Consider the following 19264-nt stretch of genomic DNA (forward strand, 5'->3'; position numbering starts at 1 on the left):
GAATACCTTTAACAACGGTTAATAAAAATAACACCGTTGTGAATGACATTCACAAATACCCGCGCATAATATTCAACAACAGGTTTTAATCGAAGAACCGTTGTTAAAAGTATTCACAATTTTGGAGGTAAAATTACAACAACGGGTATTAAACAAAGAACCGTTGTTACTAACACTTTCAACAACGGGTATGTAACATAAACCCGTTGTCAAAGATTCATAATTTTGGAGGTAAAGTTACAACAACGGTTATACATACGACAACCGTTGTTATATTATTCCCTCCAAAATTTTGAGACACTTTCCACAACGGAGAACACCCAACAACAACGGCTTTTAACCGTGGTGAATACTTTAGACAACGGTTTCACTAAATAAGCAAACCGTTGTAAATACCTTCTACAACGGCCGCTTTAACAACGTCCGCTTTTTTATTTTACAACGGTTTTTACCCGTTGTTATAGGCTGTATCTGTAGTAGTGATCTTTTCAATGAGACTTGTAAGACATAAACCAACTCGAGTCTCATTAGACCATGCATATAGTTGAGTAGGTAAGATTAAGTCGACTTGTAGGTGTTGTACAATCTAATCGATTCGGCTCCGGGACCCAAACTTTCCTAGGATTGTAAGATATAAACCAACTCGATCCATCACAACAATAATTGCTTGCTTATAATTTGAGAATATGTTTGTATGATCAATTCCCATGAATCCCCAATGACCCCATGACACCCTAGTGCCTTTTATCAATTGTTTACACCCTTTTTTAATCATCTTGCTTGTTTACTTTTATTGCTATTTAGTTTAGTGATCTTCTACTTCAAACCTCAAATTGTGACACCCTTAGACACCACTAGTTGCAATTGAAAATCTCATCTCAATTCCCGTCCCTTGGGATCCGACCTTTACTTGCCTCTTTACTAATTGTAGAGTTATTTGTGAAGTTATAAATTGTGTTTTGGTCTAGGTGCTCCTAACGACAAGTACCGAAAACTAAACCCTCACAAGGGAACACGACCAAAAATGGCGCCGTTGCCGGGGACGGTGTTAACCTGATTTAGATTTTCTTAAATTGTTATTAGTTGTGTCTTTGTTTGCCTTGGGGAAGTAAAACTCCTCAAGGTATGTTCTAATTATTTTCAAGTTGTTTGATATTTTGCATGTCTAGAAGATCACAAGGTAACTTGTTACCCTTTGATCACGAAATTGAAAGGACTTTGACAACCAATAGAAGACTTGCTAGGAGAACTTTGAGAGGTATTGGTGAGGTTGTAGATATTCAACCAAATACTATTGAGTTCATCAACCCTTTTGCAAGAGAAGGTGAGGAGAACCTAACACAAAATTCAACACAAAGTCAACCCACAATGCCTAAATTTTCATCACATTCCGTACCTACCGAGGAGAACCTACCCAATGGTACTCCCACACCACAACATTTAACCGGAAATTTCATTGTCAAATCCGCCTTTATCCAATTAGTCGAAAGAAGCCAATTTGGGGGGATGCCTAGTGAAGACCCTCACTCTCACATGGAGACTTTTTGCGACTATTGTGATGCTATTTCTCAAACCGATGTAACTCAAGACCAAATTCGATGGGTCTTATTTCCTTTTTTCTCTAATTGGCACCACAAAACAATGGTTGAAAGGCCTTGATAAGGCTACTCTCGGAATTGATTCTTGGAAGTAATTGGCTCTAGCTTTCTACAAAAAGTTCTATCCACCAGAAAAGACTAACATGCTAAGAGCTCAAATTACGGGCTTTAAGAAAAGAGATGAAGAATCTTTGTATGAAGCTTGGGAGCGATTCAAGGGAATTTGTCGCTCATGTCCTCATCATGGACTTAGCGAGTGGTTCTTGGTAAAACAATTTTGGAACGGTCTTTATGAAGACTCAAGAAACATCCTCAACAGGGATCAATTGGAATGTTCACCGAAGTTGACGACAATCAAACTTGGAACAAGATTGAGGAAATGGCGGTCCATAATTAACAATATAGTAGACCTCGCAAGGCTACTAGAGGAGGAAAGCATGAAGTGGACTCTATTACTTAATTGGGTGCTCAACTTAGTGCTCACATTGATACAATCAATTTGAAGTTCGAAAAGGCTATGGCTAGACTTGAAGAAGCCTCAAAATCACCAAAGCAACATGTTAATGCCATGACGACATCTTCATCAATCCCAAGTGGGATATGTGAGAATTGTGGAACTTTGGGACATGACCAAAGTGAATGTAGGGGAACAAATGAACAAGTGAATGCTTTTCAAGCATACAAGAGTGGTACCCATTATTCAAACTATTACAATGAAAACACCAAATTCCACCCAAATCTCTCATACAAAAGCCAAAATGTTCAAAACCCTCAACCAACATACACCCCACCTCCCATGAGAAACCAAAATCAAAGACCCTTTTACAACCAATACCAAGGTTACCAAAATTAAACTCCATACAATCAACAAATTGACCAAGGTTTTGATGTTCAAAAAGCGGTCCTCCAAATGCAAAAGAAACAACAAGAGTTTTTCACTCAAATGCAAAAGGATAGTCAAGCAAAGGAAATCACCATCAACAACATCCTAGCCCACACCAAAATGTTGGAAACCCAATTAACTCAACTAGAATCTTCAAGCTCACAAAGACAAAAGGGGCAATTACCACCTCAAAGTAATCCCCCGAGACATGAAACGGTTAGTGTCATTCACTTGAGAAGTGGTACGAGGAATGAAGCACCGAAGAAGCAAGTTGAGGATAAAGTTGTGGAAGCTAGTGATAAATAAGAAGTTGTGCAAAACTCCAAGGATGGAGAACCATCAAAAGAAGAAAGTTCAAAGAAAAATGAAGACAAGGCCAAGGAGAAGGAGCCCATTGTCATTAGACTTCCTTTTCCGAGTCGTCAAGCCAAGCCCAAATTTGATGACCAACTTGGAAAATTTATGGAGATCGTGAAGAATTTGGAAGTCTCGATTCCTTTCACGGAATTAATCAATCACGTGCCGACCTATGCAAAGTACATGAAAGACATCCTTACGAAGAAGAAGTCGATCCGGAAGCTTGAGACTATCGCCTTCACTAAGGTGAGTAGTGCAATACTTCAAGGGAGTTCACCTCCAAAACTTAAAGATCCGGGAAGCTTCTCAATACCGTGTACCATTGGCGACACCACAATCAACAAAGCCTTATGTGATCTAGGGGCTAGTGTGAGTGTTATGCCGTACTCGGTGAGTAAAAGGTTAGGGATGGGAGAGCTTAAATGCACCAATTGTGGGGTAATATCCGTATAAGACCCTTTAAATTTAGGACTATAACGTAAATTTAACATGTGAAATATGGTCATAAACGAAATACAACAATGAAACGATAAAGATTAAGAATCAACCTCGGGTCCTTTGATGCACGGCGTAAAGAACAGAAATCAACAGAGATTTCCTCCTAATTGTTGCACCCAAGACCGTCTGAGACTATGCCCTCGTGCTAGAAATGCTTTCTAATTGACTTGCAATATTGAGAAAGCTCTTGTGAGGTTTTACGATGTGAGATCTAGAAATTTCAGAGAAGAATGCTCTGAAACCCTAATGTTTTGTCAAAATGATCGATTAGGTTAGAAAGGAGGAGAGGCTCTCCTTTTGTTCCTCCATTCGGCCAACCGTGAGCCCTCATGGGGAAGTGGGCTTCCACTTCCTCTTAATTTTAACTCGTGGTCCGGCTCGACAAATTGCTAAATGTATATGACGCGGTTTTTATTATAAATCGTCATCGGTTATCGGATATTGAAATATCAACTAATAACACGATTAGTTGAGTTATTAATACATGTCCGACAAAGACGATATTGTATAATTTATTCAATATACATTAATTAAATATAATCGTTTATATTTAATTTACGAATTAACTGGTTAATTCGCCTTAGCCCATTTTATTTAATCCGTATTAAATATAATATCTCAACATCACATTTTGACTTATTATTAGTCAAATAACTCGGACTAACCGGTTAGTCAAAATTGGCATCTACATGATCAGTATTTTCATCTTTGTCACATCTCTCAAACGTATCCTATAGGTGTGACTTTTAGGGACCAGTTGATCACCGCCATCCGTATGACAATAACGTCAAACTTATCTAGCAAGCCAACCGTTATTGATAAACGTGGATCAACCGATAATAATACCAAAAGTATGCCCTTTGATCCTTTTAGAGGTTTATAAGTCCTTGCACTAACCGTTAAGGACACTAACCCCAACAAGCTCCCACTTGTCCGTACAAGTGTATGTGCAATGACGTTATCCGCACTAACCGGAGGACACAAGCTCCAACAAACTCCCACTTGTCCGTACAAGTGTATGTGCGATAACCGATTCTCATATTCATTTAAAACTTTCTCCCACTCAATGTAAAACAATTTGCGATCCGGATCCGCAAAGGTCGTATTTTTACAATCGATCCAGTATCAAGAGTAGTTTCCCGACTAGAGAATAACTTAACGATAAAACGAATCCGTATCCGAGCATGGCCATGCATTTCGATTCTGACTCCTCGAGTGGCCCTGAGAAATATCGAGTACCCGATAAAGGCTGAATATTTCCTTCAACTCGACTCCTTCCGATCTAAGCACAGCATGAAATGACCCAGAAAAAATCTACTTGGCCCCCTGTTACGGATGACCGTGAGAAAGAAACCAAAGTCACCCAAAATCTGCCTTAGTCTCAAGAGACAGTCGATAGTCAAAAGAATCGACTCTTAGGATCACCATGGAGGTCCTATCCACGACCGGGCACCGAATGTTATAAAACATTTAGGACTCCACGTCGATGTCACAATTGTGTCCTACGAAATATCCGTATAAATCGCCTCTCGTGATTGGTCACCAACCGGTTGACTTATGGCTCGTTGAACCCACCATCAACCAACGTCACAAAATAATTGCCAGAGTTATCAGCTCATGTGGGCAATTAAGGACTGAAAAATATAATGTTCGTTCAGTTCACTTTGTGGTGTTCAAAAATTGTCGTACAATTCCACATGAAAAACAAAATATATATAAATATCAAAACGATGATGTCGTATAGAGTACATAAGGGAATGAATCAAATCCATAAAAAAGTACTACAACTTAGGAACACGTTTAATTCCCATGGAATTAACGTGCCCTTCATGCTTATCTTGTCGTAATGCTTTAGTGAGAGGATCTGCTATGTTATCATCTGTAGCAATCTTTTCTATCACTACTTCCTTTTGCTCCACGTAATCCCGGATTAGATGAGCTTTCCGTTGTACATGTCTAGACTTGTTGCTAGACTTTGGCTCCTTAGCTTGGAAGATGGCACCACTATTGTCACAATAGATGGTGATCGGGTCATTCGAACTAGGCACTACAGATAGTCCATGTAAGAATTGACGCATCCATATCGCTTCCTTTGTAGCTTCGTAGACGCGGCATAGTACTCGGACTCGGTCGTAGAATCTCTTTGTAACAGTTTGTTTCGAACTCTTCCAGTGACCGCAGCGCCATTAAGAGTAAAAACGAATCCAGACCGAGATTTCGAGTCATCTCGATCCGTTTGGAAGCTAGCATCTCACAGAACCGGTTGCGCATAGCTTTTGAGGGCCTCCATAAGTCAATGCCCAATCTTTAGTCCTCCGTAGGTACTTAAGAATGTTCTTGACAGCCAGCCAATGTGATTCACCTGGATGCTGTTGGAATCGACTTGTCATACTCAATGCATATGCCACGTCCGGACGTGTGCATATCATGGCATACATGATTGATCCTATAGCCGAGGCATAAGGAATCTGTGTCATGCGCTCTTTCTCTTCCGGTGTCTCTGGTGCCTGAGACTTGCTCAAATGCACCCCTGGAGCCATAGGAAGGAACCCCTTCTTGGAGTTAGTCATGCTGAATCTCTCTAGGACTTTGTCTATGTAAGACTCCTGACTGAGAGATAGCATCCGTCGTGATCTATCTCGATGGATACGGATGCCTAGAATTCTCTGTGCCTCTCCCATATCTTTCATCTGGAAATGGTTTTTCAACCATACTTTCACCGAAGTTAAGAGAGGTATGTCATTCCCAATCAGGAGTATGTCATCGACATATAATATTAGGAAGACAATCTTGCTCCCACTCGACTTGATATAAAGACATGGTTCCTCGACCGATCGAGTAAATCCATTTTCTTTAATCACTTGGTCGAAGCGATGATTCCAACTCCGAGATGCTTGCTTAAGTCCATAAATGGAACGCTTAAGCTTGCATACTTTCTTAGGATGTAAAGGATCAATGAAACCTTCGGGTTGTACCATGTACAACTCTTCCTCCAAAAAGCCGTTTAAGAAGGCGGTTTTCACATCCATTTGCCAAATTTCATAGTCATGAAAAGCGGCGATCGCTAAGATAATCCGAATGAAACGCAGCATGACTACGGGTGCAAAAATTTCATCGTAGTGCAAACCTGGCACGTGGGTGAAACCTTTAGCAACTAGTCGTGCTTTATAGATATCTTGTTGACCTTCCACAGAATGCTTTATCTTGTAAAGCCATTTGCATTCAAGGGGACGAACCTTAGCAGGTAAGTCAACAAGATCCCACACGTTGTTCTCATACATAGAGTCCATCTCGGATTGCATGGCCTCAAGCCATAGCTTTGAGTCAGAACTAGTCATGGCACCTTTATAGGTTGCGGGCTCACTACTCGTTAAGAGTAGAACGTCATCTATGTCATGTTCCTCGACCATACCAATGTATCTGTCCGGAGGAATAGAGACTCTTCTCGACCTCCTAGGTTCCTCAGGAATGTTAACCGCAGCCGGGATTGAAGGAATAGGTTCCTCCAATAGTTGCTCGGTACTTGGTTCTGGAATCTCCGACAGTTCGAAGGTTCTATCACTCTTTGCATTCTCGAGAAATTCCTTCTCTAAGAATGTCGCACTAGCCGCAACAAAAACACGTTGTTCGGTTGGCGAATAAAAGTAATGACCAAGCGTTCCTTTAGGATAACCTATAAAGTACGTCTTGACCGATCGCGGGCCGAGCTTATCCTCGTGTCTCCACTTGACATAAGCCTCGCAGCCCCAAACCCGTATAAAGGACAAGTTAGGGACCGTTCCCTTCCATAGTTCATATGGAGTCTTGTCAACAGCTTTAGACGGACTTCGGTTAAGTATTAGAGCAGCTGACAGAAGAGCATAACCCCATAATGAATCAGGTAATATCGTGTGACTCATCATGGATCGAACCATATCAAGTAGTGTTCGATTTCTCCGTTCGGACACACCATTCAATTGAGGTGTTCCAGGTGGAGTTAACTGTAGGGCAATCCCACAGTCTTTAAGGTGTTGATCAAACTCGTGAGAAAGATACTCGCCACCACGATCTGAACGTAGTGTTTTAATCTTTCTACCTAATAGGTTCTGTACCCTATTTTGGTATTCCTTGAATTTCTCAAAGGATTCACTTTTGTGCTTCATTAAGTAGACATAGCCATATCTACTTAAATCATCCGTGAAAGTGATGAAATACCTATAGCCTTCTCGTGCGGTGATTGACATAGGACCACATACATCCGTGTGTATGAGCCCTAATAGGTCAGCAGCGCGCATTCCAACACCTTTGAAGGAAATCCGAGTCATCTTACCGATGAGACATGATTCACACGTGCCGAATGATTGAAAATCAAAGGCCGAGATAGCTCCATTTTTAATGAGTCGTTTTTACGCGTTTCTCATTAATGTGTCCCATACGGCAGTGCCATAGATACGTTTGATCTTTGTCACCAACCTTTAACTTTTTATTCATTACGTGTAATATTTCGGTCGTCTGATCTAAAACATAAATTCCATTCATGGAGACTGCCTTGCCATAAATCATATCGTGTAATGAGAAAATGCAAGTATTATTCTCTATTACAAATGAAAATCCAAGTTTGTCAAGTGCAGAAACTGAAATAATGTTTTTCGAAAGACTGGGTACATAATAGCAGTCATATAATGACAACTCAAATCCGCTAGGAAGCTGGATCTCATATGTCCCCTTTGAGACGGCAGCCACTCTTGCTCCATTCCCGACACGCAGTCCACCTCACCCTTTACGAGGGGTTCGATGTTTCGAGCCCCCGCACATGATTACACAGATGAGAACCACAACCAGTATCAAGTACCCAAGTTCCGTAACTTGCGTGGTTAATCTCAATCATATGAATAAAAGTAGAAGAGGATGAAGACATACCAACAGGTTTAACACGACCTGCCTTTAAGTCCTCATGATAAACAGGACACGTACGCCTCCAATGCCCAGTCTTGTGGTAATGGTGACACTCCATGTTACCATCCTTGCTCTTTGTCGTGCCTGATGAGGTGCTCGACTCACCAGGCCCACTCTTACCTGAACCCGACTTCTTGAACTTCGGTTTACCTACTGCTAGGTTTGCCTGAGCTTTGCCCTTACCTTTCCCCTTGTTTGTCACAACGAGAACATCCTGTTTCATGCTCCCACTGAACTTCATGTCCTTCTCGGTTTGTACGAGGAGGGAGTGCAGTTCATGGGGAGTTTTCTTCAAATCATTCATATAGTAATTCGCTCTAAATTGCGAAAAACCATCGTGGAGTGAGTGAAGCATGCGGTCGATAACAATGTTCTCGCTGATCTTACAATCAAAGGTCTCCAGCTTCTCGACATTCTCAATCATGCTGAGAATGTGTGGGCTAACTGGTTGGCCCTTTTGGAGTCTCGCATCAAAGAAGCGAGTGGTATGCTCGTAGGTCACGATTCTCGGTGCTTTCGAGAATTCCTTGGTGAGCGTGGTGAAAATCTTGTTCGCACCATGGGCTATGAAGCGTTTCTGCAAATTGGGTTCCATTGCAAAAATGAGTACGTTTTTAATCGCACCCGCTTCCATACGTAAATCATTAAACTTGGTGATTTCAAAGAGCTCTAGCCGTGGGACCTGGGTTTTCCGGGATGGGCTCTAATAGATATTTGAGCTTCCCGTCGGCAGGCGGCAGCATTCCGTAATGCCGCCTCCCAGTCCGCGAAGTTTGATCCATCATTCTTCGATCGAGTAGACCGATTCATCCGATTCATGAAGATCCGGCCAGGACTCACAAATCCAATGTGGCACTTGGCATTGGGTTATCTCAGAACCAGCCATTTGTTTTTAGTAGTTTAAAAGTTCGTGATCTACACTGAAAAGAAAGAAAAACAAAAACGAAATAAGCAACTCATCGAGGTGATTTAAGTCTATTTAAAAATACATTTTAACGTGTAGACTTGCACACTTTCATAATTAATCTCCCTCAAGAATGATACAAGTGATCCCAAGACTCAATTTCTGTAAATTGATAAGCCAACTGTTTAGCTAATTCTTCCGGAAGAACTCTTGGTCGATAGATTTCCGTAAATCCTATCTATAGTCCACCATAGTCACAGGATCGTACGAGTGACCATAGTGTTGAGGTAAAATAGGTCAATCGGTTCCAACTTACCCGACGTAGAAGGGGTCATATTATGCCTACCGACGAAGAAGGGACTCATTGGAGTTTGACCTATAAAGACCGTTCTCAATTTTGGTTTATACGAGGAAGATCCCATCAACTTAATTATAATTCATTTTAAGTGAACGAATAACTAGCGTTTGCGTGAATGAATTAATTTAGGTGATGGCTTAGCATAGATCGTGTGACATGAGAATGTCAAAGAAAACTAACTCGTGACCTCTAAATGTGTCAGTTTTCATGCAATAATTAGGTGGTTTGGTTTTTAGGCGGAATATGATGCATATTATCGTTACGTAAATAAAAATTCCTAGTGTGGCCTATCCTAATAAAACGAACATAAAACAACTTTGGAATCCACCGTTGGACCCGAGAAGCTTGTCTTGATGTTCCATCTTGATCCATGTAGCGGGAGTGAGCATCCGGTCTCCATCTTCGGTCTTCTCAAAAATTACAATTTAAAATTACAAATATAAACCTATTTACATTCTAATTAAAACTGTAATTACAAGTGAAAAATCCAAAACGGAGATACGAGATCTCAAAATACAACCAAGACCGTGTTCCATCATTACGGTAACACGTTCTACTAAGGCCACACTAAGTTACAACTGATTGTAAAAATAAATACGTAATAAAAAGGCATTCAAAAGCATTCAAAATTAACGATAAATAAATGCATCAACTAAAAACAAATTCATTCGTGACATAATTCCGTAATTATGTTAAATTTATCCAAACCACCTTTTAATGATTAAAATTCATGTGATAAAACCGCTTCTATCAATTTAATTTTAATCTAATACAGTCCGTTACTTTAAATACGCTTTAAAATAACTTAATGGTACGTGTGTGAACCGTTTCACAATCATAGCGAGTGTACAATATCCGTATAAAGTACATATTAAGGCCAAAAAAAAATTTAAAGCAAAAAGAATAAATTTTCAAAGCCGCCAAAACAAAATCCCTCGATCCAGGGACATAAGTGCTCGATCGAGGAACAAAAACAAAAACTCGATCGATGAACTGCAAGTCGATCGAGAGGATGGCCAAACAGAAAGTGCTCGATCGACTAAACTGGTGGTCGATCGAGTACTTTTATCAGCAAATCTGCTCGATCGAGTACGAGGACTTCTCGATCGAGCAGTAGGGTTTTAAAAAGGGTCGATCGAGTACAACAAGGACTCGATCGAGTAAAAACAAGACAGAAAAACCTCTCGATCGATTAAAACATGCTCGATCGAGAATAAAATTTCTGGAAAACCAAAAACCCTCGTGAAAACAGTTTTGACGAAACAAAACAAACGCAATTTTGATCAAAACCGCATCAAAACAATTTCAGAATTTGACAAAACTTGACATATTGTTATAATCTCCGTATAAAACAACAATATGCACAAAAACAAAACGAAAATTAGATGAAACAACCGTGTAAAACATGTCACGGTTTCAAAAAAAATTTCAGCCGTGTAAACAAGACACGGTTTTCGAGACAAAGACAACCGTTTCAAATCGTTTTATGAAAACTCACAATGATAATTTACGTGGCCTCGCTCTGATACCACTTGTGGGGTAATATCCGTATAAGACCCTTTAAATTTAGGACTATAACGTAAATTTAACATGTGAAATATGGTCATAAACGAAATACAACAATGAAACGATAAAGATTAAGAATCAACCTCGGGTCCTTTGATGCACGGCGTAAAGAACAGAAATCAACAGAGATTTCCTCCTAATTGTTGCACCCAAGACCGTCTGAGACTATGCCCTCGTGCTAGAAATGCTTTCTAATTGACTTGCAATATTGAGAAAGCTCTTGTGAGGTTTTACGATGTGAGATCTAGAAATTTCGAGAAGAATGCTCAAAACCCTAATGTTTTGTCAAAATGATCGATTAGGTTAGAAAGGAGGAGAGGCTCTCCTTTTGTTCCTCCATTCGGCCAACCGTGAGCCCTCATGGGGAAGTGGGCTTCCACTTCCTCTTAATTTTAACTCGTGGTCCGACTCGACAAATTGCTAAATGTATATGACGCGGTTTTTATTATAAATCGTCATCGGTTATCGGATATTGAAATATCAACTAATAACACGATTAGTTGAGTTATTAATACATGTCCGACAAAGACGATATTGTATAATTTATTCAATATACATTAATTAAATATAATCGTTTATATTTAATTTACGAATTAACTGGTTAATTCGCCTTAGCCCATTTTATTTAATCCGTATTAAATATAATATCTCAACATCACATTTTGACTTATTATTAGTCAAATAACTCGGACTAACTGGTTAGTCAAAATTGGCATCTACATGACTGTATTTTCATACTGTCACATCTCTCAAACGTATCCTATAGGTGTGACTTTTAGGGACCAGTTGATCACCGCCATCTGTATGACAATAACGTCAAACTTATCTAGCAAGCCAACCGTTATTGATAAACGTGGATCAACTGATAATAATACCAAAAGTATGCCCTTTGATCCTTTTAGAGATTTATAAGTCCTTGCACTAACTGTTAAGGACACTAACCCCAACACCAATATCACACTCCAAATGGCTGATAGATCGACGAAGACACCATTAGGGATATGGGAAGATGTTCCCGTAAGAGTTGGGAAATTTTTCATCCCGGTGGACTTTGTCATTGTTGACATGGAAGAAGACTCCAACATTCCAATCATTCTAGGTAGACCTTTCTTACACACCGCAGGTGCGGTGATAGATGTGAAGCATGGAGAGCTCACTCTAGAAGTGGGAGATGAAAGCATAACTTTCAATCTTGACAAGACCATGAGAGCTCCCCGTTTGCATGAACCATGTTTTATGGTTGATCATTATAGCCGGAAGGATGATAGGAAGAAGTCGGAATTCCAATGGAAGAAGAAAGTCGATGATGCTCCATTCAAAGAGCAAGGAAATTGTAACAAAGAGAGCTTGAAAAGCTCACCAAAGTCAAGCAATGAAGAAGATGGCCTCATTGGCCAAGACAAGAAAGTGGGATAGTTGTCTCTATCAACTCAAGAGATCTTTAGTGACCAAGTAGATGAAGTTTGTGGTCTTTGGGACGATGATTTTGAAGGGATTTTTAATCCCTACATTGGTACTGCTATCGATAAAGACCAACATGAAGGACAACAAGAGAAAAGATCTATTGAAGATCTTTACCATGATAATGAACAAGCTTTTAACTACTTCTTCAAGGTGTTGAGTAACATCAACAACACCTTGGACATGCCCCCATGACATCTCACTAAGGGTGAGAGTTTGGTGGAGTCCTCTCCAAACCACCATTTGTAAATATTTCTAACTCCCTAACTTGCATTTTAATTCTTACATTGCATTTTGTCATTTTTGGATTTTTATGCTTTGATCAAGATATTTATCATTTTTGAGAGAAGTGAGGGAGGGACTAATGATTTTATTGATGTGTAGTGCTTTAGCTTAGTGTGGGGATAGCAATTGCCTAGGCTATTCATGCCTTAGTAGTGCTCCTACAATGAAGAACACGGGATTTGAAGAATGAAAATGACACGGGATATGCAAGTGCACGGATGGAACTGAATCCGGGTAGACTAGGAGGAATCCGAGCGTCCTTAAGGGGAATCTGCTCGTCTTAAGGGAATCCGGGCGTCTGTTGGAGAATCCGTCCGTCCAAATGAGCTGCAAAGTTGAAAATTTGGGACTGTTAGAGAATCCGAGCGTCCCAGCAGAGAAGACGCTCGTCTGAAAGAATCCACTCGTCTTTGCAAGAAGACGCTTGTCTTTTTGCCAGTGCAGAATAAGAAAAGTTCCTGTAACAGAATCCGCTCATCTCTGAAGGAATCCGCTCGTCCTGAATTGCAGAAATCCGCCCGTCTTCACTGAAAGACGCTCGTCTTTAGGCGAGATTTCCTGAACCCAAAATGAGCAGAATCCGAGCGTCCCGAAGGGAATCCGCTCGTCTTCCCCCCACAGTTTGAAGATTTCGGGTGTTTTAAATACCCCTTCCCACATTCATTCATTCATTCATTCATACATTCAAAACACTACCCATAAACCCCAAAACCCCAAAACCCTCATCCTCTCCATCACCAAAAACAAGATTTCCTCAACCAAATTCAACAAAATCAAATCCAAACTTCCTTACAACAACAATTAATCACTCCTTATCCAATAATAATCAATCCAAGCAAATCCTTTCATCTTAAAATCGATTTGGGTATAGTTGGAAATTGAAGATTTTCTATCTTTTCTTGGTATAATCATCAATGGCAAGAACAAAAGGGTCAACAAAGGCACTCAAGGCAAATACACTCTCAAAAAGGCAACAATGCCTTCAAGCAAAGAAAGCTTCAATGGCTATGGTGGTTGCTAATGCAAACTTGGAAGTTCAACAACAACAAGATCCTCCCTTGGAAACAACAACTCCAGAAATTGCTCAATTATCAAACTATCCGGAGGTAATTTTCATTTCTAACTCCCATAGGGATACATTTGCCAAGTATGCTAAGAAAGCCATTCTACCCACCAAATTCATATGTGAAGATGCCTTGAACAAATTAGGTGTCCTTGAACAAACAAAAGCCTTCTTTGAAGCCATGGGGTTGGGAAAATTGTTTACTACAAGAGAATTGACATACCCCACCCTTACCTTGGAATTCTTGAGTTCATTGAAAGTGACTAAGGTAGAGACTAGAACATACATCGAGTTTCGCCTTGCCAATGTGAATAGGCGCATCACCTTTGATGTTTTGAGTAAAGCCTTAGGTCTTAGTGATACACCATACTATCATAAGATGCCCGAAAAGTATGACCCCGCTCCTCTTTGGGAGGAGATTTCCGGGAAGAAATTTGTGAACTTTCATGCTTGTCGCGCTCTATTAGTCCACCATCCGGGCATTAGTGTGTGGCACAAGGTCATCAGGAATACTATAATTGCAAGAAAAGACACTAATCACTTTACAAAGCTCTATTTTGTTCTACTTGAGTCGGCCTTAAATGTTGGAAGGGAATTCACTAAGCCTTACAATGCTCTAAGGCTTTTCGTGGTGTAGATACCTCATTTCTGCACCTCTCGCAAACCACCCGGTGATGATTGGGTCGCATGTTTGGTACGCGGAACGATTTGTGACAATTCGTAAGATTATCGTCAAGTGATTTCTCAAATATTAATGTCTACCTCTTAGTTGTCATCTACGTCCCGATACGGTCGTTTTGACAGTAATTAGAGTACATTTGGAGTCCGGGCCTAAAACCGTCTTCATTTTCTGATAACCGTTAAATCCCGAGTCAGAATGTTCTGGAATGTTCCGGATATTTCTATTCCATATTTCATAAATTTTATCTTTTGGTAAACAATTTCCCGTAATATTCACATAAGATATTAAGGAAAACCGAATTATTTCCGTCCTACCATAACTCAAACACGGAAATGTTTCTTCCGCAGGAGGAAACCCCTTGGGAACAGACGCGCAGGGTCTTGCGCCTCTTCCAAGAGACGCATTCTTCTTTGCGCGCTCTTCCCGTGCCCTTTCTCGCGTATTTCTCGTATATTTTTCATATCTTTCCGAGATTCACTTCCAAAGAGTCTCCGAAACCCTAATTCCTCCACGTGATTAGTATAAATAGGAGCCTTCGCTCCTCATATTTCGCACGCGAGTGTCCGCCCTTCTCTTTTCCCTTTGCATTCTAGACTTTGTTCTTACTTTTTGGCGTCTACGTGCTTGAACATTCGACCACGTAAGCTCGGATCCTTCTGAGTACCAGCCTCGTTTGCATGACCGACCAATTTGACCAACTACACATCAATCAACTTAATTAATCTAATCGTTTTCCTCTTACGAGGGCACTTTCTTTGCATTCGCGTCGAGCATCACTAATCGATATCTTAGTCCTTCTCGTTTCGTCAACATGTAAGTCTGAGGGTGTAAATCTCTCTTTTATTTATTGTATTTATTTTTTTGTATCGTCAATGTAAGGTTTATGTCGAAAATATCATTAAAACCGATTTCTAAAACCATGCTTTAAAACCTCTTTTTACGGATTTCCAGTAGATAACCGTCGAGAAAGGACGCAAAGAATCGCCGCGCCTCTTCGAAGGAGCGCAGTACCTGCTGCGCGTCTTCGTGAGGCTGCTGCAGTTCCTGCTTCCTTTCTTCTTCGTTCGTCCTCTGTTATTCGTCAAAATTCTTTCGTTTGTTTCGTTAATTCTTCATCATAATAGCATATAATTCACATGTATATTTATTATTCATCTTTAACATGTTTTAAATCATCACAAATCCGACTTAAATCCCAAATAATTCAATATTTGCGGGTTTTCGTCATTAAAATTCAATTCCGGATTATAGAGATTCAATTCATCAATATTGGGTTTCTGGAATTCGTCTTTGATATAGTTTTAATCTGTCCTTTGTCATATTTATCACATATTCGTCATTAATCCATCGTGTTTAACTTAATCAATTGATTTAATTTGTTTAGTTTGTTAATATCTTTCACTTCTGTAATTAATCCATCTTATATTAATCCGTTTAATTCCGTCTTATTCATGTTTTATCGTTTCTATGACCCATTCATATGTAAATAACCTTTTAAATCACTTCCATCCGAGTAAATAGTTGTAATCCATCTTTAAATTTACCGACGAGTATTAACAACACGCAATTCCGGCTTCACAGCCAGAATTCAGGTCAGGAACAGACGCAGCATCTGCTGCGCCTATTCCAAAAGACGCAGCTCTGCTGCGTCTGTTCCGGGTTGAATTATGTCCCTGAACTCCGTTTTTGCTTGACTTAGTTATTTAGTTTACGTACTAATTGACTATTATCTGTATTATCACCTTATGATCTGTTCGTTAATTTATTCTTCTATTCTTTTTCTCAAACTATCCGTTTTAAAGGTATTTTCGACATAAATCGCTTATTCCTTTGTAATTAATGTAATTCGCATTATTGTAATTCATAATTATTGTGTTTCTTTTATTGTTTGTATGTTCTCACATGTAATCAATATTAAATCCTACTTCGACCCAATTGTTTGCTAATTACGTGTTTCACCGACATAGCCTAATTTTCACATGTTAGGATCAAAACTTGGATGTTGCATTGCATGCATATAACCGACAATATATCAAGTATAGACGAATAAATTCCCTAATCATTAGTAGAGGCCGCTATCGAGGCGGGCGGGATTAGGTGTTCTATCAAAAGAGCTTCCTAATACGTACCCTCACCCCATACTCCAGATATCTGTGAACACCCATGTTCATTGGCATCCACAAGAGTCATTCTAGACATAGAATGCTAAGGGTAACGATTGCTTAGTGTTCATGTCACTACTTTGTGTCTTGACATGACACGAGGTATTCGAACGGTTCCAATTTCTCATAAAAATTGGTGGCGACTCCATACAAAAATGCAAACGCTTGTTTCTCTTTTCTTCCCAAGCGCCCCCGTGGGCCCCCGCTGTCCACAGTTTGGCGACTCCGCTGGGGAGATACACTTACGTGTAGCAAGGGTGAAACTTGAACAAGGTTAGGGAATAGTTTGTACAAGACAATTGTCGGTTTTCATAACTCGGTCTTCCTAGATCGTTTCATTCGGCCTTCCTAGGCCCAACCCAACCCATTCGACCAATCGTCCCGTCTAAACGGTCCTAATTCTTATTTGGGCCTAAGGATGGATAGCGATTGACGTCATCCATACCATGATGCTTACTCTTGTTTGTATCAAGGGCCTTCACTATTTGAGGAAATGGACTAGGAATCGGCCTTACTCTTGTTTGGTACGAGCCTCTCCACAGACTTCGGGTTTGATGGCTCGGTATGACAACCCACCCTTTAAACCAAAACCCTTTTAAATGCACTCAGCATCCCGTTATAATGCTTGCATAAATGTTTGTACCTTACGTGATCACCACTTCTAAACAAAACCATGACAATTTTTCAAAAATCAAAACCCATTTTCAAACAAAATTTCGAAATAGGTTTTCAATTAGCGCAAAATCCGGTCAAAACTCTGTCCGTTTGCCGTGTCAAAATTCGGGCCACAAGCCCATTTCAAAACCTCACTTCGAGTCCACTCCTACAACTACACTATAGTTGACTAGGACACACATTTTCAAAAACCTTGTCTTTCTTCAAAGCTCACTCAACACAAGTGGCACACACCCACTTCACGAGTCAAAACATTTCTTTCTTTTAGCAAGTGTGTTAGAATGGTCGATCGTGTTTTGATTCGTCGCCGATCTCTTATCCAGTTTTCAAGATGCCTGGATCCAACGAAACAAACCTCCACCAACTTCAAGATGGTAATGATCGAATCCTAGCCGCGCTAGCCCAAATGCAAGTCACCCAAGACCAAGTCTATGACCGCCTTGAACTCATTGAGGGCCGTATCTATGCCGTAGAGGGAAGGTTGCCCCCTCATGAAAGTGAAGTAATAGGTGACTCTGATAATGAATCCAAGGATGAAAATCCTCTCATGGGGATGACTGTAGCTGAGAAAAGACTCCAATACTTAAAGGAGCAATTGATGTACCTTAAGGGGGATGACATTTATAGGGAGAACAATCGCAAGTATAAGGCCGTCAATTCCAAATTGCCAACTAACTTCAATATGACGGATATCCCTAAATTCAAGGGACACGAGAACCCTTTGAACCACATCCGTGCCTTCAAGGATTACATGTCTATCAGAGGCATCAAACCCAAGATGTTCTTAAGGATCTTTCCTTCATCTCTTGACACTATCCCAAAGCAATGGTTCTACTCCTTAGATCACAAGAAAGTCGCTACTTGGGAAGATGCCGCAATCGAGTTCTCTAAATAATATGCGGATAATGCCGAGATCCAAGTCAACATGCGTACTCTAGAGGTTCTTACCCAAAATGACAAAGAAGGATTCACCGACTTCCTAAGTAGGTGGAGGAAGACTAGCACCCAACTAGTTGAATGCCCGGATGAAGCTACCCTTGTGGAGAAGTTTGTGGATAATCTCAAACCCATCTATGCCAATCATTTGAGATACCAAAACATCAAAACTTTCAAGGACTTAACCGTACTAGGGATAAGGATTGAAGATGACATCCGTAAAGGACACTTGTCCAAAACGGTAGGTCGAGGATATCAAGGTTCCACAAGTCGTTCGTACGGCTCTACTAGCAAGACCGATGAAGTTAATCTTCTCGAGCCATCCAAGAAAAGTTCCCCACCAAGGAAATTCACAAATCTTGGGGACACTTACTCCAACGCTCTAAAAAGGTTAATGAAGCAAGGTAAGCTCCAACCCATTGGACCTACTCCTGAACCCGAAAGAAAATCCAAATTCTGGGACGAGAATTCGTACTGCGAATACCATAGGGGCAAGGGGCACGACACAGAAAAATGCTACAAGTTGAAAAACGTGCTTCAAGACATGATTGAAGATGGTCGACTACCAATACCACCGGGAGGTAAGCCCAACAACACTGAGAATCCTCTTGGAGTTCTAGTGATCACAAGTGATGAATCTACCTTAGATTGCTCACACCTCATTTCTCCATGCGAAAATGAAATTTATGCAATCGAGAATGAAGGGCTCTACTCTACTATCTCCCCTACCATTTCCGACTTCATCACATGGGCAAGGAGTGTGGATAGACAAGTTTGGGAATTAGAAAACATAGTGACAACTCTACGTGATCCCAACGCAACACCCGAAGAACATGTGCCACTAATCTTCTCTCAGAATGCTACTATGCAAGAAGTAATCACCGTGGTTGATAAACTAGTT

General features: G+C 40.4%; 1 non-coding gene across 1 annotated transcript; it reads right to left on the reverse strand.

Annotated features, from left to right (window-relative positions):
* Positions 1-1741: 1741 nt before the first annotated feature.
* Positions 1742-1848, reverse strand: LOC141644529 (small nucleolar RNA R71). The gene has a single exon (XR_012544143.1). It is a non-coding gene; the product is annotated as a small nucleolar RNA R71 (small nucleolar RNA).
* Positions 1849-19264: the final 17416 nt, after the last annotated feature.

The sequence above is a fragment of the Silene latifolia genome, chromosome 2 (assembly GCF_048544455.1).
Source record: "Silene latifolia isolate original U9 population chromosome 2, ASM4854445v1, whole genome shotgun sequence".
NCBI lineage: Eukaryota > Viridiplantae > Streptophyta > Magnoliopsida > Caryophyllales > Caryophyllaceae > Silene > Silene latifolia.